Raw genomic sequence first — 25,755 nt, forward strand, 5'->3', positions numbered from 1 at the left:
CTTAGTTAAGTATTATATTGCAGTTAATTGGGTAGATAGGTTAGCAATTACATGGGAAGGGTTTAGACAATTGGCACTCAAATACCTAACAGCTCACAAATTTTTGATGTCTGATCAAAAAGTATACTCGCAATTTATTGATTACTGGAACTTGTTACTTAACCACATATTACAATAATTTCCTAGCTTTTGTCAACCATTAGATAGATCATTAGAAATACTTTCACATCCCCATAACTACCAAGTTTGAATGAAGAAATTAAAGGTTTGCAATTAGGGTACGCTAATATTTCCCTTACATTGGGTTATAAAGCTAGTATTTACATCTGTTTTCTCCCTTTCTTTTGTAACATTAGTAAGGTTGTATTAATTGTGGCAAATGGCACCTTTGTAAATAAGTGTGTATATAGTTACCAGTTGTTATGTTGTTCTTTCTAATTGGTATTGTTACAGTTGTTTGTATAACTCTTGATGAACATGTTGTTTGAATAAATAAAACAAAGATTATGGAAAAAAAGAAAAGTCCAATAATTGCCTATGAAGTGAAGGTACATGGAGTTTTGGTCAAACCTGACTCCAACCTCATGTGGAAAATAGGTAAAGGGGGTTGTAGATGGATAGATATGCATTTGAATGACAGACTTTCATGTGGAAATAGGTTGTTCTATTTAAGGCTGATTGCCCGTTTGAACAGGTCATGTGATTGTGATATTGATTTATTTAAGTAAGGGGGGGTGTGGTGTGAAAACCCCTATGTAAAACATTTTTTTTTGTTTCTGGTCATATATAAGTAGAAATATGGAATGCATATCATTTTTTATGGTGAGGTACTTGCTATTTTGTTTTTCAAGATTTGAGGAGAAGTGGGAAAGGTTGCATATTGTAAACATTCAGCCATTAAATTGACAGTGGTTAGGGCTTGACTATTTGGTGGTCAGCATTTTTAAAATTTGATCATTGAAAGTATAATCATATATTTCTGTGTGTATGTGTGAATATAAATATATATATATATATATATATATATATATATATATATATATATATATATATATATATATATATATATATAGATCTATATATAGATAGAGAGATATAAATATGTATTTCTTGTTTTTCTGTAATTTATGTATATACAGAGAGAGAGAAAGGGAGAGAGACACATGCACACTCCACACGTAGTCACATATATCTGAGAATATTTGTAAACACACATGTGGTGGCACTTTGCTTATGTATAAAAAACTACAGGTGTCACAGGGATCTGTTTCTGTGTAGTGTGGATTGGGTCTTTTTCAGAAGCCTGAATACTAAAAGACTCACTAGTGGTGGAAACGACCACCTAAAACACAGTAGCCTAAAATTCAAATGACTATATGAACTTTCAAACCACTGAAATGGATCCTGCACTAGGGTAGCAGAAGGATAAAGGCCTTATTAAAGCTTATGCGATCCAAGTTCAACTAGCAGGTTGTGCAGTTGAATGCAAAGCCCGGGATAATGGCATGGCTATCTTGGGGGGGGGGTGAGGATTGTGGCTCCAGCCTGGCTGTTGCTGCTGCTGTAATGACAATGCCTTGGCTTGCAAGCAGATGATCATCATGGCTGGGGATGCAGTAGCTGAGAAAATGTGGGCATGGATACCCAAGCTGGTGATGGTAGGCCCTATCAGCAGATTCGGCAAGCATAATGCACAGAGAGGGCATATGAAGCCCTTGTGGTGACAAGTGCTACGTTACCACCAGGGGCAGAGATAAATCTTAAAATGCAAAAAGCTGTCACTGCCATGATGCCAATGAGACCACAGATCTACATTATAACTGACTGTCTGATGGACACTCCCCTTCCTCCTGGCAGTACCTTACCAAGTAGGGCCTTGATGGTAGATAGGCATGTGAGTAAAAAGGATGCAAAAAAAAATACTGAAATGGGAATAGATGAAAATGTACACACCTGCATGGCAAAGGCAAATCTAAGGAGTAGAACTCCAGAGAACTTATAACCTACTAGAAAACATATAACTTGTTTTGAGATTAGTTCTGGAGCTGATTATATTAATAAGAGATGCAGGATGAAATTCTCTGCATGGGGAGGTATGGGTCCTGCAGTCCACACAAAATATTGTTTTCCTTTAAAGCCTGCTCACTAAATCTGGCACAGATTATCTCATCCAAGTGAAGCATGCTATAATCAAAGAAGAAGCAGATTATGCACAAAAGACTTTATACAAGAAAAAGTGGCTTGTGTAAAAACATCATGAGTTTATATACCAATCTCTGTATGACAAACAGATTGAGAATAATTCAGATGTTATTGTTAATGATGCCTGTTATTTTCTTACACATTTTCTGAAAAAAACTATTTCACCTTGTATAACATTTATGCAGTGAAGCACTTTGAAGGGATCATTTGTAAAGTAACAGTCAGGTGCCTTATTTCGTTTCCATCCAATGTATGAAACAGGGAATCTGTGTACTAAGTTAATTAAATTGAAGTTATGTATTTACCATAATACTGGATCCTTTTCAGACTATTCATCTGATCTGACTAATGGGAACTGAGCTGCTTGTTGAATCCTATTCAGCTTCCTGCTAGTGCTCCTTGCCTCGGGCTCCTTTGTAAAACAACCCTCCCCTGATTACGCTGTGCTCTGACTGCCCCCAGACTGAGTTTGCTGACTAATGGTGATAAGACCAGGCAAACATATCATTATGCTTCTACCTAGAAGAGGAAGTACAGCTTCAGGCTGGCCTGACAGGGCCTTAGGAAGCCATGACAGTTAGGAAGTGGGAAGGGATAAGAGATGTCATATCAGATGAACTAGGATGAAAATGATTCAGCATTATGATAAGTACATGACTTCCGTATCCTATTTCATTCAGTCACTCCAGTTTGTCTAATGGGACAGAACCTAAAGCTAACTGAATTGCATACCACTCAGCTGTCCATATTTTTGCAGAATGTCCAGATTTTTGACTCATATTTTTGGTCTGTTCCTCATAAAATTTGTGGTTTTCTGCCAAGTCACTGAGATGATCTCAGGATTAAAGTCAATGAATAATTATGTGCATTTGAGTTTCAGATTTCAAAACCTTCACAAAATGCATGCTGATACAAACCCAGCTATTCTAGAAAATTTCTAAGTTTAAAAGAGCAAAATTTAAAATTTTTCTGTATTTTTAGCCATTGCCCCCCTTCCCCCCAGTAATGTAAGGCTTTGTCCGGATTTCTTGCACTAAGAGGTTGAGAGCTATGTTGAATTCCCAGGGGGTGTTTTGAAAGTATACCTCTGAAAAGTAGCTCCAAAGTTATGCTGCAGCAGCACAAATTTAATTTTTGGTAGAGTTCCTGATAAAGGCTGTATAAACTGATATAAATCTTGTAAAATGGGCTATTGGCTTAGTTGGTAATTGTTTCTCAAAAGGTATGCAAAAAAAAAATGCAATCTGAATACCATCTGGGCAGTGTTATTTTAGAAACATTGTGACCAAGCTTGTTTGAGACAAATGACATAAACAACTTATTGCCTGAGATTCATTAGTATGTACACTGTTCTAAGTGAACAGACAACCCAAGCATAACTCCCAGGTTCTTCCTCCTAATTTAGTTTTCCTACTGATTTTCTTGTAGACAAACAGTGAGGAGGATTTATAAAGGTCACCACAAAGTGTAGGTTACATGTACACTTTGTGTAATTTTTCTGAGTGACTGGAAAGCACAAAAAATTTGATAGGGTTGTTCTTAAGTACATCTCATGTACATGTAATTTACTTTTAGTGAGCGTACACTTAATGTAAGCATTAATGAATCTGGCCCATTCTCTTTTTTATTGGTCTTGTCCTATGGTGGTGAAATCTGAACTGTCCTTCTATTCTCATGTTGTGGTATTCATAACTCTAGGGAGATCACTGCCTGCAGCACTGGACATCTGGCCAATATACCAAAGTCTTAGGAGCAAGGGTACGTGCAACGTTGCATGTCAAAGCCGTAAACCAACGTCGGCTATAAAAGTGATGTCTGCATGTACCCACTTCAGAATTTTTCTGCCACAGTGATCTACGCATCTCCGATTGCCAGTTCCGGGAATCAGTTTGCTCATTTGTTTCATCCATCTGATACAGATAAGTACCCTTTTGGGTTTTTTGTTTACCTTACTTCTAGCTTTTCAAACGTACATGTCAGCTAGGAAGGGGAAGTGTGCTTGTGCTTGTGGAAGACAAATTCCACATAAGGACACGCATGATCAATGTTTGTTTTGTTTAGGTGAAGGACACGACCATACATGTTGTGACATCTGCAAGTATTTCATGCCAAAGACACTGTGCAACTGCTTGGCTTCCTTAAAGCTTTACTTAGATAACAAGAGACTCTGATGTTTGACATTAGGTATGGAGGGTGGGGTAGGCAGCTCCGAGGAGCTGACTCAGAAGAAGGCCAAAAAAGATAGGCCAGATGCCCATGCTGCACCTCAGGAGTCCAGTGAGAGTCTTGAGTCAGATGCTAGCCCAGGGTCCCATCGGATGTGTTTTTAACAGCTAGAACCGAGAAACATGGTGGAAGCTGGTTCGGTGGAAACACAGAGAACATCTGCTGAGGTTGATCAGCCATCAGCTCCTGATGGCAAGGGGGAACCACGGCTCATAGCATCAGAGGAGCCTACTCCCGGGTCTATATTAAATCAGAGAACACTTAAAAAAGTGAATGCTGATTTATCAACCCTATGTAAGCAAAAGCTTACAATCCCAAACACTCGGATCAGAGATTTTTTTCCCAGGGAAAATAAATTGCTGTTCCAAAACAAAACAAAACAAAACAAAAAAAACTTTAAAAACAATACATAAAGTGGGGGGCTTCACCCCCCACTTAAATATACCAACTTTGAGATCGCATTACAGTGCCAAAAATGGCAAAGTAACAGAAGCGGCCAAGCAAATTCTTTCCCAGGGAAAGAATTTGTTTAAAAGCCACTTCGCTATTTTGCCTTTTCGTTCTTTTAAGTTCGTTCAAGGCGTATTTGAAAGAATGCGTCTTTGATCAGTTAATAGAAACCCCTACTCCTGCCTTCCCATCCACCCAGGCATCTGCTCCAAAACCAACTCATCCTTCTACTTCTCATAAGAGGAAGCAAAATTTAAAACACAGAGAAACAGAATCAGCTGCTGGATGGGAAGCCTTTTCCCAAAATCTTTTCAGAACTTTCCAGACCCTTCAGTCTCAGGTTCCCCAACCAGATCCTACACCTGTACAGGCCTTACAGGAGTCAGAGGAGGAGCTCTTCTTCTGATGAATCACTTGTTTATTGCTCCCAAATTGAATCTCCCAAGGACTTCATTACTCCTGTGGAGGAGGACACTATTAGCCCTGAAAACCCATTTGAAGAATTTTCCTTTATGGACACCATTTTTCTACTCCCAGCCTATCATGATGCCTTTCTGGCTGCATCTCAGGACCCTGATTCTCAGCCCCAGGCTTTCAAAAGTCCAGACAGGTTTTATAAAGTCCCTGAGGATACAGAGTTCTTGTTCAAGAACCCCACTGCAGACCCAGCCATCATAGCAGTGTCAGCAGACAAATCCTCCAGACAATTTCCTACAGATAAGGACAGCAAGTTTATGGATAGGCTAGGAAAGACAATTATACTTCTTCCACATTAGCCATCAGAGCCCTAAATTATCAAACACAGATGGCTAGGTTAGTTTTAGATACCCTGTCCAAAGCCTCTGCACTTATGCCAGATGTGTCAGACTCTCCTGCTAAGTCACAACTCTCCGCCCTGCTCTCTACCGCCTTTCAGGTGACTAGGCACTCCATCAAGTGCAGTTATGATGAAGTAGAAGCATCCTCCAGATCTGCAGCCTCAGGTTCTGTCCTGAGAAAATACTCCTGGGTGAGGCTCCAGCCCTTTCCCATGGATGTACAAACCAAATTGCTGGAAGTACCACTTGATAACAAGGCCCTTTTTGGTACAACTTCTGCAGAGCTTCTAAAATCTCTAGAAGAAAAGGGCCAAGAGTTACAAAATTTAAAACATTTGCTAGCCTCACCTATTCCTAGATACCATAGGAACTACTCTCAAAGGACCAGTTTTGTTAGGAGGCTGTCTTCTCAGTCTACTGCCCCACAAGCTAAGGGACTGAAACAATCTAGGAAACACTGTCTTCTTCAACCCCTACTCCTTTCAGAGGCAGCCTGACCCTGACAGAGCCCCTCCTTCGTGACTCAAATTCTCTATTACCCACTTCCTCCCCCCTGTCCCTCCACCTCACCCTTTCCATACCCTCCTGTTGGAAGATCACCTCAGAGGCCAGGTCCTCCCCATAATCCAAAAAGGTTATTTTATGACTTGGTGGACGGTTCCTCCTTTCCAGGGGATACCCTAACCACCTCCAAGTCAGCTTCATCTCTTTCCTCCATTTTTGTATCAGCTCCTATCTCATGGCACCATAGAAAGAGTACCTCCAGATCAGACAAGCAAGGCATTTTACTCCAGGATGTTTTTGGTCCTAAGAAGAAATGGTCACTGGAAACCAATTCTGGAGTTGTCAATACTCAATCTATGTCTTAAGGTTTCTGCCTTCAAAATGCTCACCTTGCATCATCTCCTACCCCTCATTCCCCACCAAGCTTTCATGGTATCCCTAGATCTCACAGATGCCTACCTTCATATCCCCATTCACCCCAGCTACAAGAAATTCCTACGTTTCTCAGTGGGGTCTTTTCATTTTCAATTTTCTGCATTGGGCTCTGTGCAGCCCCCCGAGTATTTACAAAGTGCCTAACTCTAGTTATCACCCACTGCAGAATGCAGGGCATACAAATATATCCATACCTGGACGACCTGTTAATTCTTCACCAGGACTGCCACATCCCTTACCATCATCTTCACATGTTGTCCAAAACTTTGGCAGATTTAGAGTTCACTGTGAACCAGCAAAAGTCTCACTTGACACCTACCCAAGACATGAACTTCTTAGGGTACAGGATAAGAAGTGACAATATGGCAGCCTTCATCCCCTGCCAGAAGGTAGAAACCCTCAACCTTTACCTTCAAACACTTCTCTCGCTCCCTCCAAACCATTTCAGCCAGGGAATTCCTAAGAGGTCTAGGCCACATGGCATCCATGATCCCCATGCTTCCCTTGGCAAGGCTGCATATGAGAAAGTTGCAGTGGGTCCTGAAGGATCAGTGGAATGAACATTCCCACCCTCTGGATATTCCTCTACCTCTTCTCCCATGCCTGAAAAAAAAGATCTGGAATGGTGGATAGCATCCATCAACCTCAATCAGGGTATACCTTTGCAGATCCCTGCACCCTTACAAGACATCTATACATATGCTTCAGACCTGGGTTGGGGAGCAGATTTGCAAAACCACAACAACCAGGACAAAGTTCAGGGACAGTGCCCCCCCCCCCTCAGACAAAGGGATCACATCAATATCAAAGAGATGAGGGCCCTTCTGCCAAATTCTCCTACCAGGCACCTTGAAAGTAGTCACAGACAATATGACTGTCCTGTGGAATATCAACAAGCAGGGTGGGACAAGGTCCTACCCACTTTGCAGTCTGGCAGTTCAGATTTGGTCCCTAGCAGCAAAACTGCACATTCACCTGCAAGCAGTATATATTTCTTTCATAGAGAATGTGATGGTGGATACTCTCAGCAGAACCTCTGCACCCTCTCATGAATGGATGCTTCACGGGGAGGTGTTCTTGGATCTTCTTCACAAGTCGGGTATTCCTCAGGCAGATCCATTTGCCTCCTCCCAAAAAAGGCAGATGCCTCTGTTTTGCACAAGAGACACACATCTACAAGCTTGGAAGGTGGACACCTTCTTTTTTTCTTGGACGGGGATGTGTCTTTATGCCTCTCCCCTCTTCACACTGATTCAAAACGTCCTTCTAAAGATACAGAGGGACAAACCAAAAATCCTGCTGGTGACCCCTTTTGGCCAAGACAGCATTGGTTTCCCCTACTACACCTACTGGCCAAGGGTAATCACCATAGGTTACCCTACCAATTCAACCTACTCACACAAGACAGGGGATCCCTCATCCACCCTCAGGTGCTCAACCTCAGACTCACTCTATGGGTGATAGAGTTTTGAATCCCTTTCAGACACCTATATTCATAGGACACACTCAATGTTCTGCAAGCAGCCAGGAAACCTAGTACCAGGAGAAATTATGTATCAAAATGGAAAAGATTCTTCAAGTGGTGTCTCAAGAAAAAACAGGACCCTTTTCTTACTCCAGTACCCATGGTCCTTTCTTACTTGTGTGAGCTTCTACATTCAGGACTGACTTACTCTTCTGTTAAGGTAGACTTGTCAGCCAACTCCATCTGTCTTCCCTTGGTACATCCCTTGGCATCCAAGTTGGAGGTAAAACTCTTCTTAAAAGGGGTCCTCCATATCAAACCCACTCATAAACCTATAGCTCCTTTATGGGACCTTAATTTTATCCTTGAAAAACTCACACTACCTCCATTTGACCCAGCTCACTCAGCATCACATAAGCTATGTACTTGGAAAACAGTACTGCTGGTAGCCCTCACATCCACCAGGAGGGACTTATCTTCCATAGGGACAGGGTCTCCCTCAGTATTAATTCTTCCTTGATGCCTAAAGTGGTTAATAAGCTGTCCTTGAGTCAGACCATTAATCTTCATGTTTTCTTCCCTCAACCTTAAAACCCCTCTGAAAGAACTTAATACTCAATGGATGTTCATAGGCAACAAAGGTATTACCTGGACAAGACCAAATCCATTAGGAAGTCTGACCAACTGTTTGTCTCCTTTCACCCAAGGGCCTTAGGGAAGGCAGTCTCTAAACAGACTATCATCATGGATTTCTAAAGCCATCTCTTCTTGTTATTCTTTTCATGGAAATAATTAACTGCCAATGTGAGAGCTCATTCTACTAGAGCAGCTGCTTCTTCAGCAGCCTTTTTTAGGGAAGTTGACTACACATCCATCCTGGAGGCTGCCACCTGGTCCTCAGTACATACCTTTACCAAGCATTATAAACTAGATTTGATTTCTAGAGCCAGAGCTGGGTTTGCTAGGTCAGTTTGCAGGGTCTCATTGACCCGGCCTCTCAACCTACCTCCCAGGCTCATACCTAAAGCTTTGGTACTCTCCCTACAGTTATGAATACTGCAACATGAGAACAGAAGGACATAGATTTGTTGTGTAAGAACTTACCATAACCTTAGATGTCTTTCTCTTCCATGTTGCAGTATTCACTCCCCCCTTACTCTGTCTTCCTTCCATCCTAACAGGGTACTACAACAGGCACATATCTCTCTAGGGGAACTTCTTGCCTGGTGGAATATGTGGGTCTGAAAAGCTCCTTTTTTGCTTCCCAGGGGTACTACTGTATGCGGTAGTCATTTCTGAAGTGGGTGCGTACAGATGTCACCTTTATAGCTGATGATGGTTTATGGCTCTGACATGAAACATCGCATGTACCCTTGCTCCTAAGACTTTGATATACTGGCCAGATGTCCAGTGCTGCAGGCAGCAACCTCCCTACAGTTATGAATATTGCAACTTGGAAGAGAAGGACATCTAAGGTTTATGGTAAGTTCTTACACAACAAATCTTTGTCTATGCATGCCTAGCATGTGAAGAAGATACTCTCCCTACTGGAGTGATTAGGGAAGAAAACAGGTCACTGTATTTGCTGTTTTATTTTGTTTCCAAAGCAATTTTAATAAAAGACAGGTTGGTTCTTAGAGATACTGTATCCTTGAGAAAAAGCAGTATGGAATAGTGGATGATAAAGGCTGCAGTTCTAAAAATTTTCTGCCTGATATAATGGCTCCCGAAAATAGAGTTTTCCAAATTAGAAATTTTAGGTCTGAAGAAGAAGCTGTCACAAAGGGGGATTTTGCTAGAGATTCTACAACAAAGTTGAGGTCCCTGTAGAATGATGTCCATTACTGGAGGAATGTTTCTTTCAAGAAGGCCTTGCAGAGCTTGTGTGATGTGAGAGAATGGCTATGAAAGTGATCATGAGCAGAGTAACTAGAGCCAGCCTCAAATAAGTCTTACAGGAACTGTGATACCACTGGAATACACATAGAAAGGGGTGTATACCATGTTCAATAGCTCTAATAGAGAAATGTTTCCATTTACTTTTGTAAACTTTATAAGAGAAGTCTATTTTTGTGAGGCTTACAAAATGTGAACCATGTTCTGGGATAAGGAAGGTTCCTTAGCCATCAAAGGAAGTAGAGAAACCATGTGGTTAGCTTCAGGTTCTGTAAGTCCAGGTGTGGCTGCATATATAGATAGATTCTACTGAGGCCATGGCCACTTCCATTGGTGAGGTCTGAGTAAATAGCACTCTGCACGTATGACGAGACAATGTTTTTCCACTGATGAAGGCTTTGCAGCCAAAACCGGTATGGCAATAAAAGGGTTTAGCCTTTTGGCTTAATCCAAACTTTTTTTGGTTTTCTGTGCCTTTTTCACCCACATGCTGGCTATTCGTGTTTGCTTGAGGTCTGAGTAAAGCAAACCAAGATTTGCCTGGGCCAGAATGGGACAATGAGGATCACCATGGCTTTGCATGCTGCTGTATTCTGTAAAAATCCAGTGATATGGGGAACAATAGGAAAGGTTCTAAGAAGACCAGATGGTTATGGACAGACTAGAGCATCTCTAGATGACTGTCCCTCAGGTGGGATCAGGAGAAAGTCATTGCTGCAGTTGGTGTTGGATGGGGATGCAAAAATGTCAGAGGAAGGCTGGTCCCAATAGATGAAGATCTGATGAGCTACTGTAGAATTGAGAGACCACCCATGAGTCATTAGAGTAGATCTGCTGAGTTTGTCCACTAGGCAGTTGGGTTTCCCTGGGATGTGCATTGTAATCAAAAAGTGATGCAAAACAGTCACCTGCTACCAAACTCTCATGGCCTCTGTGCAAACTGGGTAGGATTTGGTACTGCCTTGCTTGTTTATATACTGTATGACAAAATAAATTGTCTGCTCAAATGGATATCAGTCTTGGTGGGAAGAGGATCTGAAGTCCATGCAATGCAAGGAGAATTGTCCTTTGCCCTAGAGCACTGATGTTAAGGCTGGCCTATGTCTGAGTTCATGTTCCTCAGGACAATCTCCCTTTCAAATGCCCCACTCTAGAGAGGAGGGATCCATGGTGACTGTTGCTGAGGGTCATGAGAGAACAAAGGACCTTCCCATAGAAACAGTTGGAGATGTTAACCACAATTTCAGATGAGGTCTGCTCATTTGGGTTTCACACATTGTGGCTGACAGCTGAGCTGAAAGTTGGGACTGTGAACACTGAGCATCCATTTTAATAATCTCATGTAAAAACATGCATGGATGGCCCTCTCTATGGGAGAAGCCATCAATCCCAGAACTCTGAGCACCACTAAGGCTGGTAGAGTGTGTTACTCTAAGAGGCACTTAGTCACAGTTCTTTCGGAAGGAGGACTGACAGTGCAGTTTGGAGTGTCCAGATAGCAGCCTGTGAAGAGTATGGACTGATAGTCCTAAGGATAGACAGAGCTATAGCAAGTAACATTTGGCTGTTACAAGAGTCTATCTTGTTACATTGAGAAGACAGCCATCAAAGTATGGGAACACCTGAATCCCTCCTAATTTAAAAGTGGGTTGTGACTACTGTCATGCACAGATGAACACCAGGGAGGGGGTAGGCGGTTTCGGGGGAACTGTAGTGAAACCAAAGCGCAGGACTCTGAACTGAAAATAATTGCCTCCCAGGAAGAAGTGCAGAAACTACCTGGATCTTTTGGCAATCTTGATGTAGATGTAGGCATCCTGAAAGTCTTTTTGAGCACATCCAGTTATTTGCCTTCAATAAGTGCAAATTTGTTTGCACTGTGGCCATTCTGAATGAGATCGTCTTGATGTATAAACTTAGGCTACAGCAATCTAGGAGCAGCCTGAGGTCCTGTTTTTTTCTTTGGAACTAAAAAGAATCTCAAGTAGATTCTGGACCTCTCTGGTGTGGTCTGGTCTGGTCTTGTGGGACCTCCTGCATGGCTGTCTTTCCAAGAGAGTAATGACTTCACTTTTTGTAACTTTTAGTTTTTTGGGGGTAGAACACCTGGAAGCATCTGGAAACATGAGGGTCTGTGGAGACTGCAGTATCTTTAGAATGTGAGTAACTTTTATTTGTAATTTGCAATATGCTTTCAGAAACTTGAATAATGGTGCCTTGCTGATTATTTGCTTTAATTATGTCGTGCTGAATTGAAAGATAATGGCATTATTTTTTCTTATCTAATATCTTTTATTATTTTTTTTTCCTTTTTTCTGTTTGCCTTACTTATAGGTAAAAGAACAAGAAATGAAGTATTTTGTGTCAATTAACACCTGTGAGAAATAAAATGCTGATAAGAAGAAATGAATATGTGGTCGGTCAGTCAATGTTTGGCAGAAATAAAATGGAATTAAGTTCCAAGAATAATTACTGGAAGTGGAAAACCTTTCTAGCTTTTGCATTTTCATCTTGCAGATTAAGCTACATTAACCAATGCATGTAACATATAATGACTAAATGATACAAAGATATTTTGTAGCAAGAGGAAGAATGTAAGCAGATGTCAGATATCAAATAAAGCCTTTGTATATCTGTTTTAGTAATGCAACCTTGTTCAAAGAGTTTAATTTAAAAACAAAATAATGCACTAGTGGGACTGTGTTAGCTTATTGTTATTATTATTTATATATGGTGGAACTCAAAGGAGAGATGTGCTGGTTCAGATGAAGTGTTTGACAAAATGAAGAGAAATAAGAGTGCTGTCTGAAACTCCTTTTTGCCCTTGTAAATCCTAGATTACTTCCTCTAAAACAGGCCACATTAAAGCTATAATATTTAGCAAATTCAAGAGGGGAGGCAAACACATATGTTGTAGGTTATTCCATGGTTCAAACAGATGTGGCATCACTGAAACATCTAAAACAGAAATTTAAGATGTATGGGTAAGAGACTTCCATGAGAGGTTTGTGCTAGGCTGACTCTAAATTAGGTCAGTGGTAAGAAGTTAAATACAAGCAGATTGGTAGTGATGTAAGATGTGGTACTACTCGAGTAACATGCTAATGGGCTGCTCTGTCGGCGAAGCCTAATGGTTACTAATAGGGTGCAGCTATAGATTAAGAATCTCTTCCCATTTGTAGTACTAGCCATGTAGAGAATTATTTTTGCTGTTTTATTTCTTCCATTTATACAGATACAGCACATAGAATGGTGACTGATGTGGCTTGAAATTGCCTGGAATAGATAGTCAAAATGCAGCAGAAGGATGTTAAGTCTAATACTAAAAATTGTGGCTTGGGCTTTTTATACCCTCTCTTTAATACAGGTGGTACCATCCTTTACTTCAGGCTACAGGATAAGCAAAGTTAGGGAAGAGTTTTTAATTACCTTTTTTTTTTTCTCGTTTGTCTTTATAGAAGCACATAACCAGTGCTTAAGGAGAGAGCTTAGCGGTAGAAAGGAGTAGTGGGTGAGTGCGCTTCCCTCCACTATAATATGGGCAAGGGAGGTAGGAAAGCCTTCCTTATATATGGCTCAGTAAGGGTGATCTGAGAACCCTAGAAGCCAAAGGTAATGCTTTTTTTGTCTCTTCTTTTCTTTTTTTTTTATATTTGATGAGGTGCTGATCATTTAATTTACTGATTATGCCTAAAAGGGTGTGTGGCAGTCTGCCTCTGTCTTTGAGGATGAAAGAAGAGTCTTCAAGCTTAGCCCTAGCATGAAAGAGTGACATAAAGTTATAGGAGCCAGTCTAGACTCAGAACCATATGCACCACTGAGTTTTGCACTTTTTCTTTCCTTGTCCTTGGTTTTAATGTGTTAAAGGTGAAAATACTGCATGACTAGCAGGCTTTTCAGATGTTGCTGTAGTTCTTCAGGGGTAGCTCTTCTTTTGTGGGTCATTAATGATAGTCTCCTAGGCACATCATTGATTGTAGGTTGGGGCATCTTCACCAATGTTTGCAGCTGATATAGGAGTGAGGTAGACAGTTTAATTTCAGCATGCCATGCATTTGGGAAATCATATATATTTTAAGAGCTTTAGGTGGGCAAGAAGTCTGCCTTTTGTGGTGATACCAAACAGAAGTTATCACTGGGCTGTAGCTTGTGTTTTAGGGCACTGACTCATCAGTTTTGTGTGGCTGCTTAAAGGGATTTATATTGTTTTATGACTCAGTACAACAGGAGTGACTTGTTTGTACATAGATCATGTTAGTGGAGGAGGGAATTCATTGAGGGATGCTATGCAACAATCAGGTTAATAGGATTGAACGGATGTCTAGGATTGACAGTTGAAATCATTAACCGCAAATAGTTGGTACAGAAACAAAATTAGATATTCTGAATTATATTTCTTTGTAACCAGAATGTCAGTGTTATTTTTAAGGAAGGCAATCCATGACTGAGGAAAATTAGTCTCGAATGTACATGCCCAAATTCCCATTTATCATTTCTTCTAGCAGAGGAGTAGCTAGGCCCTTTGGGGCCCAGCACGAGACCTTCATTTACACACACACACACACACACACACACACACACACACACACACACACACACACACACACACACACACACACACACACACACACACACACACACACACACACACACACACACACACGCACACACACACACACACACACACACACACACACACACACACACACACACACACACACACACACACACACACACACACACACACACACACACAACCTGAGGAGCAAAAAAACAAAAGACAGACAACTAGAAGAACAAACAACAATTGAACCTAAGTACCTTAGTGCATAACACATTATTCCATCAGCCAGCAACTTTCTATGTTTATAACAGCTATATTTTAAATGTTGTCCCTGATCATATCTCTACACCACCAGCAGCAACTTGAAGTCATCAATAAATAAGGACAGACATATGGGTTTCAGACATCAGACTTCTTCATCCTTAAAATGCATAGTGATGCAAAACATTTTACTCTAGCAACTTTCTGTATTTATAATAGCAACCAGTATTTGAAACATTGTCCTTGATTTGATTCCTCCAACTTGAAAGTCACTAAATGACAGATTTTTGGGTTTCAAACTTCATATCCTGGCTTTAAAGAAAGCATATTAGTGCAAAACACATTATTCCACCAGCCATCAACATTTTATGTTTATAACAGCAATATTTTAAACCTCAACATTAACATATTAGTGCAAAACACATTATTCAAAACAAATATCAATATTTTAAATGTTGTTCCTAATCACCCAACCAACAACAACAATTTCAAGTCATCATATAATGAGACAGGGATTCACTTCAGAAGCTCGAATCCCCAAAATCTTGAATTTCATATAACCGAGACCAAAAGATCGAGTTTTGTAAACTCGAACTTCTGAAATGAAACCGTTAAAAAAAAAAAAAAAAAAACAAGCACCGCTTTTCCCTGCACCCCCCCCTACTAACTCCAAGATCACGCTACAGTGGGGAAAAGGGAAATCTCCCATTTTGCGCTGTATGCGGAAGCGCAAAAAGGGAGATTTCCCACTTCATGTCAACACCGCAGAAAAGATAAAAACATTACGTGCACACAGACCGTACAGGAATCCTTGCCTCTGTGTGCACGTAACATTTTAATATAAGTAAGGTCTTATTTTTTAACACTTTACATATTCGATTTACTGAAATCTCGATCATATGGTTTCAACCATATGAAATTCGAGATTTCAGTAATTCAATTATGTGAAGTGTCCCCAATGAGACAGACATTTGGGTTTCAGACTTCATTCTTCAAGTGCGGAGTAGTGCAAGCAAAACATATTATTCCAGCAATTTTTAAGTTTATAACAACAGCAAGCCACATTTTCACTTTCTCTTTGATGTGATCCCCCTAACTTGAACTTCTTAAATAATGACATTTATTTCAGTTTTTGACCTCATGTCCTTCAGAATACACATATTGCAAAACACATTATTCTTTCAAGTATGTAAGTTTCTAAATTATAACAGTAATATTTTCAACTTTGTTCCTTACTGATCCCCCCAGATTTCTAAGTCACTAATAATGACAGACATTTGACTTTCATATTTGATACTTCAGAATTCAAAAAATGAGCACTAGTACAGAGTGCAAATTGGAAAACATGCAGTTTTAAACACTGTAAACAGCAGCAGTAGTAGAGCATTTTTAACTCAAATCTATGCATGCTATACTTCTCTACTTAGTGTTAAAATTAGTAAAGTACTGTACTAGACTAGCACTGCATTGCTGTTTGCAAAACAACTTATTATTAGAAGCAGTAGCAAGCAAAGTAGCAAGTAAACACATACAGCTTTCTCTAAAACAAACTATTTATAGCATAGCAGTGATTACTGAGGCAATCAAAACTTTACCACAGGAAGCAACTGGTTAACATTCCATAGTTAAAATAATAACTGCCAGTGCCAACTGAGGCCTGCTGGGCACTCAGCCCACCCAGTGCCCACTCTGCAGTGACCAGTAGTCCACTTGATTTAACTCACCTGGCTATCACTATGTGTGTTTGCTCCTTGAAGTTTATGCCTTTTTTTCCCTTCATACACAGGGTACCAGCCCAGATATATAAGTAGCAGGCTGTCACAGTCCCATCTCAGTCTCCCAGCCCATCCAGTAAAAAAAAAATCAAGAATTAAAATTTAAAGTTAAGGAAAAAAAAGTCAATCAAATTCCAAATTTGATATTATAGTAAGTAAATGAGCTAGAGTAGCTGTAGCAGTGATGCTGTACAAAAATATGTTTGTTTGAAGTTGTCTAGAAGGGAGACAATGGAACAAAATAAGTACTTCTTTCCCATCATGAGTGCCAAAGATAAAGCCTAGTAACTGCCTTATTTACCCCCTAACCCTCCAGCCAGCCACCCAGTTAGAAGCCTTTGGGGTGATACCTGAGGCTCATCTCTTATGTAAAATGTAGGGATGAGCAGACAACCATGTCTAAAGGGAGCAAGGAACAGCCAGAAAGTATGGCATTGCAGAAACAGAAAGTGCATGAAAGTAAAATAGCAAATGTATATATATATTTTTTCATTTATTGTATGCAGTTCTTCACAATTCCGAAAGCTAGCACCAAGGCCAGTTGCTGCCTTCCTCTACCCCATCTGTGCTACTGTCTACTGTCTAGGGTTTAGCAATGCTGAGTGTGTTAATTGTGTTTAGCAAGAAGATTCAGTACACAGAGACAGTCAAGCAGAGATTCATCTTAGAGAAGGGTAGGATTTTAGAGAGCTGAATGCAACTAGATTTCAGCTACAACCCAAACAAAGGATACTGTGCTTCCATATAATGCTGGAGGTTAGGGTTTTAAACTAGGATTATCAGTCAGCTATTTCTTGGCAGGGACTATAAAGCAGTGTTTTCTCCTTCTCTGGATGACTAACCAAGTGCTATGCAGATGCAAAGACCTTAGAACAGTTCAGCATTGTCCTTAGGTTAGTCGATCCATGGAGCAGTATGTGTGGTATGGTGCAGTGTTCAACACATTCTCTTAACAACTATTGTCATATTTCAGGCGTGTTACCTTCAGTATCTGAGACTATAATTATGAAATTTCAAGCTGCTGACCATTTCCACATTTTGCTAGTGATGGCTATTAGTTGTGTGTGGCAGGGATTCTACTTGGAGGATATGTAGTCTAGTTCATAAGAGGGATAATTTTGGAAATGCTTGGTAGCCAAACTAGCTATCTTTATGGAGCACAGTGATTCTAATTCCATCTTCCCAGTGAGGAAATGTATAATGCTGTGGGGTATGTTATGGGTGAATGGCAGTGGTTGGTGGTAACGAGGACTAACAAGGAGTAGAAGGGAGCAGTACTGTTGCTGGGGATAACTCAGAGCTGCAGGAATCACTGATTAGTTTCTTTACCTGACATCAGCCAGCACATAGTACGTTACTGCTGTGTGATGAGCTGCATGAATGTAGCTGGGACCAATAGTGAAACACTATACAAAGGCTGAGCCAAATACTAAGATGGATGTTGGTAAAGGTATAGCATTGGATAGGGTTAAAGTGTTCTGTCCATTGCTTACTCAACTGTAACACATGTGAGTGACTTTTCCATTAATTGCTCAGGGATGGATAATTCCTTTCAAAGGGGGATACTGTGCAATAGATTAGACCGTGTGTGTCTTTCACATATGCGGCTTGGTTGATAGGTTAAGAACAGCTCATTTGTAAGCACCTCTAACTCTGGTAGAGGTCATCAAGGAAATGAAAACCATTAGTTCTAATAAGCTCCATGTCCACAGTGCCTTAGTGTAGACCTTTCCAAGATGCTGTGTGAGGAACTAGAGGCATGTCTGTTGAAGTTATTGAAATCTGTGGTCTATATTTCTGAGTAGCCACTTCCTTCTTAGAAGCACTCATTTCTGCAATCTCTAATTTTGGACATATTTCCTATTATTCTGATAAACTCTCTGGAGAGACAAAAGCACTAAATAATAAATTATTGTATTTTGCACAAGTGTCCAGTCTGGATTAAACTGGGAGAACCAACACCAAATTACTTTGTTGGGTATTAAGTATTCCTGTTTCCCAGTTCATACCAATGGATTTCTCTAATTTAAGTCAGAGCTGAAACTTTTTGTAAAAATTCTTGTGTATCAGTTTGAGAAAATGTAAGAGTTAATGAGCACAAACAAGGCAGGAATTGTTAATGGTCAAAAACCCAGCAAACCACATAACATAGCTAGTATATTGTAGGAGAAGTTCAATAGATGACAGGACCATTAGTCATGGCAGCCTTTAAAAGTGATAAGGCATTCAGATGTTGGAGCTGTGCCTTCTTGAACATGAACATGGAGGAGATCAGTTTTACTTTTTTATTCTGGAACTCTGTGAAAGAATTACACTCCATTCCATCATCAGGATCAGTTAGATATTCTGAACACTCTTCTTGATGAATGTCTGTATGTGGCAGGAATAGCCAATCCACTCTTACATTTCTGTTTAAGTTAATCCTGAAGCCTTTGGCTTAATGTTAACACAAGATGATGGTGTGTCCCTATGAGCATCAAGAAGACCCCATTTAAACTGTTTTTATATACATTTGATGTCTGTGAAAAATGAGATTCTCAGCCACATCAATCAGCCATGTTTTGCAGGTTATAAATAAGGGTGTTGATTATACTAAGAACAGGGGGGAAACTAGTGTGCTATATCTACACTATTTTATGAAAAAAATGAGTTTCAGCATTTAGTGTTTGGATGGGAACCTTACGAGCTAAAATACCTATTAGTTTGCAAACTAACCCAAGTGGAATGAGGCACTGCACATTACACATGATTCCGAAATAATAGTCATTAGGAGCTCTGACAGTTAGACAGACCTCCCTCTCTTAATGAGATATAGAGGGTGTGTAATTAAAATGCATGGCATTTTTGATTGCCTTATTTGATGAGAATGCTGCCAGCAAGTTTGATTAGGAGGTGCTTTGCCTCATTTTGGTTAGACTTTAAAAAATTAAAGAAGTTTGCCTAGAATAATGGCTAGGGATCTGTGCTTCATCAGTAGTAACAGCAGAGTAACATTTCTAGATCCCAGTATTTATTTTTCAGTTGTGTAGTGGCCCGACTTCTGTTGGTAAATGTTTGAGACCTGGAATATGGGGTCTATATTAAATCCTGGAAGAGGCATTCCATCGAACGTCTCTTCATCGACACGTAATCAGCGAGGTCACTAAACCGCGAATGTTCGAAACAGTGATTTCTTTCCCTGGTTAAGAAATCACTTGCCCTCAAAACACAACCATACCACTTCAAGCATAACAAAGTGGGGGGCTGTGCCCCCTACACCCCCCTAACTAAATATACCAACTCCAAGATCACACTACAGTGGAGAAAATAGCAGACTAATGGGGATGGGCAAGAGATTTCTTTCCTAGAGAAAGAAATCACTGATGTAAATGTTTGCGGTTTAGTGATTTTGCTGACTATGTGTCAATGAAGAGGCGTTCGATGGAATGCCTCTTCGAGAATATGATATAGACCCAGAATATGGGGCCCAACCTGTTTGGCTGGAACATGACTGGGATGTTTTGTGTTCTTCCAGAGTGGCAGAAGGAGAAATTCCCTTTGTTAATGTTAGATACTATGATGGTTTGGCTTTCTCACTGGTATAGATGCAAAAATGTGGATGTAAATTAGAAGGCTTGCCAGGATCAATATGTGTTTGTATATTGAGCAGCTGATATTTGAAAATCCTAGGTTTGTGATCCCAGCAGATGTGTGTCTAGTTGGAGCTGGCTCCATGTTTGCAAGTAGATGGTCGCTGATGTACTGGACTGAAGTTAAGTAATTGGGTGCAAACCATACTAGGATGCAGTCTGGTTCCTTCCTGGAGGTGTGTTAGCTTTGGTAAAGCATAGAGCATGCCCCTGATTCTTTGTTCTTACAGGGCAATTTGTTTCTCAGACTGTGGAACTCTAGACAAGATACAGGCTTGCTGCCATTTTGCCCCTGATTTAATTTGCAGTACACCCCATGAAAATTTGAGATTCAGTACGAGGAATAACAGTGTGAAGTGATGGGGATTTCAGCTAGGAGAAAAAACTTTTAGTGGGATACTCTGATCTCAAGATTCAAATAATTTGGTTTATAAACCTGGTGCACCATATATTTTAACTTGCCATTTATAAAACAATGTGCTGGCAGGTTTCCTTTGTAAATGTGAGAAGTGCAGATTACAGTTGACTTGGAGGACATGTTGTTGTCCTGCCCAAACAAATTGTCTGTTCAAACAGCTTTTCCCATGTTACATATGGATAATTTATTTACCTGTTACTGTTGTGCATAAGAAGTATTTTAAAACAACGAAGAGAAGCATAACTGATGTGCGATGGACATTATATCACTGTCTTGGCTGATACTGCTCAAATCAGTGAAGATATTTCCTGGGATTCAATAAAGTGAAATCTCGGTGCAGGAACAGTGTAACCGTTCCTGCATGGAATATGGCCGCCAAGCGATCCAGTAAACTACTGTTCTGACGTGCACGAGTCTGCCTACACTATTCCTGCACGGACACCACTGCAAAATGCTAATTACCTCATTTGCTGGTGAAAACCATGCAAATGAGGTGAATTAGTGATTCAGCAAGCAGGCAGGCATCCATGCAAGAATAGTGTTAGTTGCAGAAATGTATTAGGCTACTAGCTGAATACAGTTCTGAAAAAATTAAAACGGAGGCATGACAGCTCAAATAAAAGCAGTATTATAATCTTTAGTCATGCCAATGGCCAAATATATGGCCATTGGCATGGAAAAGTGTTTCATTTTTCTAAAAATAAAACTTTTTTTTGGCCGATCTCAAGACATTTAAGCATAGGGCAACAGCGTGCAAACGGGATTGTGTCGAAAATTAAAAAAAATGTGAAAACACAATTTTAAGGGAAATTTGCATTTTGCTATTATAGTCTATGGCATGCAGAATCAAAACAATACCAGGGAACAGTGGTTGCTAAGAGGAAAGGCTCTGGGGTAGTGCAGCAACTAGGGACTAAGGCAGTGCGGTATGCAAATGAGGGGAAATTTACTGAATCACAAAAATATTGTAAATGCCAAACTGCACCTAACCATGTAGGTGATATAACAAAGCAGGAAGGAGTAGCAGACATGAAAAGGGGGTGTGCCATGCATGGTGTAAGCACATTGGAGATCCATGGCCCCCAGATAAGCTTAGCTACAGCTAAGCAAGGTTGTGTGTCTGAGGCTGTATTGACTTATTCCTTGAAATAAAGAGCATATTCTCATCTAGGGAGGGCTATTTCTCAGTGTTTACATTAGCTAAATGGGTTTGCGTGGTGCGCACCAGGTGTAAAACAAAACAAACCCAACCCCCACCCCCAGAAATAGCAGGACTGTTTACATTTTGGCTCTGAGTTTGCGTGGCATGCCTTGGGGCTTAAAAGGGGTGGAAATGGGAAGGAAATAAAAAGGAAAATAGAACAAAAGCAATAAAGTACAGATTATATAGTTAGCACGTGGAATGCATCATAGTCAGCCAATCATACAGGCAGCATTTGCAATACAACAGTATAAACTATGGAAACACATTACAGTCTGTTTTTCCCCACAAACTCTGCACCATTGGTGTACATGTGGGGGAATTTTAACCAGAAAAATGTTAGGGGCTGCCATGGCTTTGATCCATCATTATGTGCTAGAGGCTGAGGGCAGTGAGGAGGATAATGCTGACAACCACCACAGACCAAGTAGGAGGAGAAGAGTGTTCAAATGCAAGGTAACTTACTAGGGGCTACACAATCTAGAGATAGTAGAGCACTACAGGGTGGACAGAGACTTACTGCAGCAAATCATTGAGCTGTGCCGGCCTCAACTCAGACCCAGAGCCAACAAAGGGGAACTCATCCCAGTGGATACCAAGGTATGTGTAGCTTTAAGAATACTAGCTACAGGTACTTTCCAAAAACCTACTGGGGACATCGTGGGGTCTCACAGGCATCTGCATCCAGAGTACTCCACCAGTTCCTGGATGCCATGCTACCAGATGCCGGTGAACACATTTACTCCCCAACACCCATAAGGAGAGGACCAGCAATATGCATCTCTACCACTGTGTAGCAGAATACCCGGAGGTACTGAGTGCAATAGACTGCATGCACATCCACATCAAAGCACCACCCAGTGAATAAAGTAGGGTCTACATAAACCACAAGGGGTTCCCCTCCATCAACTGCCAGGTCATGTGCAATGCCTAGGACATTATCATGAATGTGTGTGCTGGCAGCCCTGGAAGCTATCATGACTCCCACATCTGGCATTCATCACAGCTGTACCAGAGGCAGCCCTGGAATCTATCACAACTCTCACATCTGGCATTCATCACAGCTGTACCAGGCATTTGCCTGTGGGGGAATCCTGTATGGCCATCTGGTGGGGGATGCTGGCTATGCACTGGAGCCGTGGATGATGACACCCATCAGAAATGCACAAACACCCACACAAGAACACCATAATGTGGCACACTCACAAACCAGGATCATTATAGAGCATGTGTTTGGGATTCTCAAGTCACGGTTCTGCTGCCTTGACATATCTGGTGGACCCTTGCAGTACTCTCCAGCCACATGTGCACACATGTTCATAGTATGCACCATGCTACACAATATGATCCTGTGGAAACAGCTGCAGCAGGAACAACATGGGGAAGGGCCACATAGCCCACCACCATTGCCAAAGTCTCCACAGGCACAGAGGGACTCAGAGGAGGAGGAGACCCCTGAGCCTGCTCCTATAGGAAGATGGAGGCATGCCCAGTATGCTCAGGTTTTGGCAAAGAGGCAACACATAGCACACATACTGGCACTGTGGGGACCCCAGGGACTAACACCTCTCTCTGACATGTACACACAGTAAAATGGATGACACATGCATCACATTACCTGTAACTTACCATGTATAGGCAGTGTACTGTGTCTATCCAACATAGGTGGCCCTCAAGCATCATCTTCAGAACTGCCACAGGCACAAGGTAAGTCAGTCTTCATAACAATAAATGAATGGATTAGTATGTTTTGGTAGCCTATCTATGGTAGTGCTGCATGCTTGCAAGGGAATGGGGTGGCCTACTGGGATAGCAGCAGACAACTGACAGCTATGTGGGACACCAGGAAATGTCTGCTGAATACTGGCCTCCCCACACAATGCAGTAGTACCCAAGGTGGCAAATCCCACTGCAGTATATGTGTGGTGACAACTAACTGGGGGGTCATAGGTCACAGGCATGGATGTCAGTGTGTGGGTCCCATAACGACCCCTTAGACCCCCACAGCACGTCAGCTGTAGAAAACCAGAGAGAAATGTCTGGCAAAGGCCCATAAATGGTGGCAATGTTGAACTACCCCCTCCAGACTCACACAGTGATAGCACAGCTGGTCTTGCAGTTGCAGTAAGGCTATGAAGGGTAAGAAGTCTGAATCTCAAATGTATGCCATTACTATCTGACATGTGGTCTTTTCTGATATGCCTCTAGTCCCCAAGACAGGGCACAGTAGTATGGTAAATGGAACCAAAATGTAAAGCAAATGTCTACAGTTGACAGGTGTGCCCTCCCATATACCGTCAGATATGCAGTAACATGTATGTTTGCAGGAAAATAGCAGCATAGCACACATTGGCATGGCTGTCCTAATACACATGAAAACATGTTGCATGACCGCAATATGCAGGGGTCAATGAGCTATGTGTATGTGTGGTTAATACTGTCAGAATCTGGCCAGCACGTTCTCCTGGCAGTTGTGTTGTAGTGCCCTAGGTACAATGCTGTCTATGACAGGGCCATGTGCAGATAAGTGCAGTGCCAACTATTATGCATATCAATGACACCTACTGCTCTACCACTGACATACCTGGAGGTCATGTGGAGTATACTACACATATAATGGACTTCTTGAAGGCTGTGTAGCTGAAGTGCTAAGGCTTTCATGAATATAGTGCTTTTTGGTACTATTGCCAGTTGTTATTTTCAATAATTTTTTTTTATGTTTGGTCTTACATATAATGGACATGCCTGCACAGTAGAATGCACACTGTACCCACACCCATAACTCCCAACCTCTGACAGCAAGACATCTGGACAAGGGCAGAAATGAAAGTGGAATAAAGGCACAATGATAGCCATTTGTTGTAACTATCGCCCTTACATACTGAGAAAGTTGGTAGGGTGAGGGTTTTGCAGTAGCAGGAATTGTCTGAAGGTTATGTAGTATGTAGTCTGAAACAATAATTTCTGTCATTATTTTGTAACATCAGTCTTCAATTATATGTAACTAACTTGCCATAAAAACACAAGTTTACATAGACAGGATGAAACCTCTAGCCAAACACCTGGGCAATCTGCCAAAAAATGTACAGGTGAGAGGTATTGCCACACAAGGATATGGCATCTCAGGTTAGAAAGATACCACACAAGCAGGAGATCCCCAGACAGTATATCACCAAGTTGCTGGACTGTTTACACAGTGCGTCATCACTCAAATGGCTGTAGCCACACCTCACAACTGGCCTTGTTGGGCACGAATGTACATAGCTGCCCTCATAATATTGGTCTATGCATCATACAGCTAGTATTCCTCTGGTAAAGCACTGTGATGATCTGAGGATTTCTGGCACTAGGTAATGACACAATACATTACAGTGTCAGGCTACAGATATGTCAGAAAATGCCTGCTAAACAAACCCAGTACCCCGAGGAAAGTCCTGTGTACTCCTGAGAGGTATGGCTGTAGCACACTCTAACTATAGAAGGTCACACTGGGCATGCTACTACACTTAGAGAATCACAGGACATGTTGCAACCCACATCCGACTCTATCACTGTAATGTGTATATATGTCTGCTCATACAGACAGCTATGTACACCTTTACTGTCCCCCTCCCCCCATATACACACAACAGACAGGATCACCCTCAGCTAGGTGTAGGTGGCCCATATGTGATATATCTGCATCTGTTGTGTGTGATACACAGACAAATATATGGGCAACAGATAACAACATATGTCAAGCATACACACACATAGATGTGGGGAAGTGAGAGGCAGACAGTGATAGAGACAGAGAGAGAGAGACATACAGGGGACACAGACAAACTGAGTCACACACATGGATGCCCTGAATGGCATACAGTGATGTCCTGCTGTGGACAGTGGCATATCAGTTGTAAACCATTGCACAA

At 41.2% G+C, this 25,755-nt stretch overlaps 1 long non-coding RNA gene across 1 annotated transcript in view; it reads left to right on the forward strand.

Annotated features, from left to right (window-relative positions):
- The window catches only part of LOC122808074, a 302,624-nt gene extending 289,981 nt beyond the window's left edge, over nt 1-12,643 (forward strand). Inside the window, exon 3 of the long non-coding RNA XR_006365780.1 lies at nt 12,331-12,643. This is a non-coding gene — a long non-coding RNA (uncharacterized LOC122808074). The remainder of the gene's footprint in view (nt 1-12,330) is intronic.
- The last annotated feature ends 13,112 nt before the right edge of the window (nt 12,644-25,755 follow it).

This window comes from Protopterus annectens, chromosome 8.part0 (genome assembly GCF_019279795.1).
Source record: "Protopterus annectens isolate FY-2018-M chromosome 8.part0, PAN1.0, whole genome shotgun sequence".
NCBI classification, from domain to species: domain Eukaryota; kingdom Metazoa; phylum Chordata; order Ceratodontiformes; family Protopteridae; genus Protopterus; species Protopterus annectens.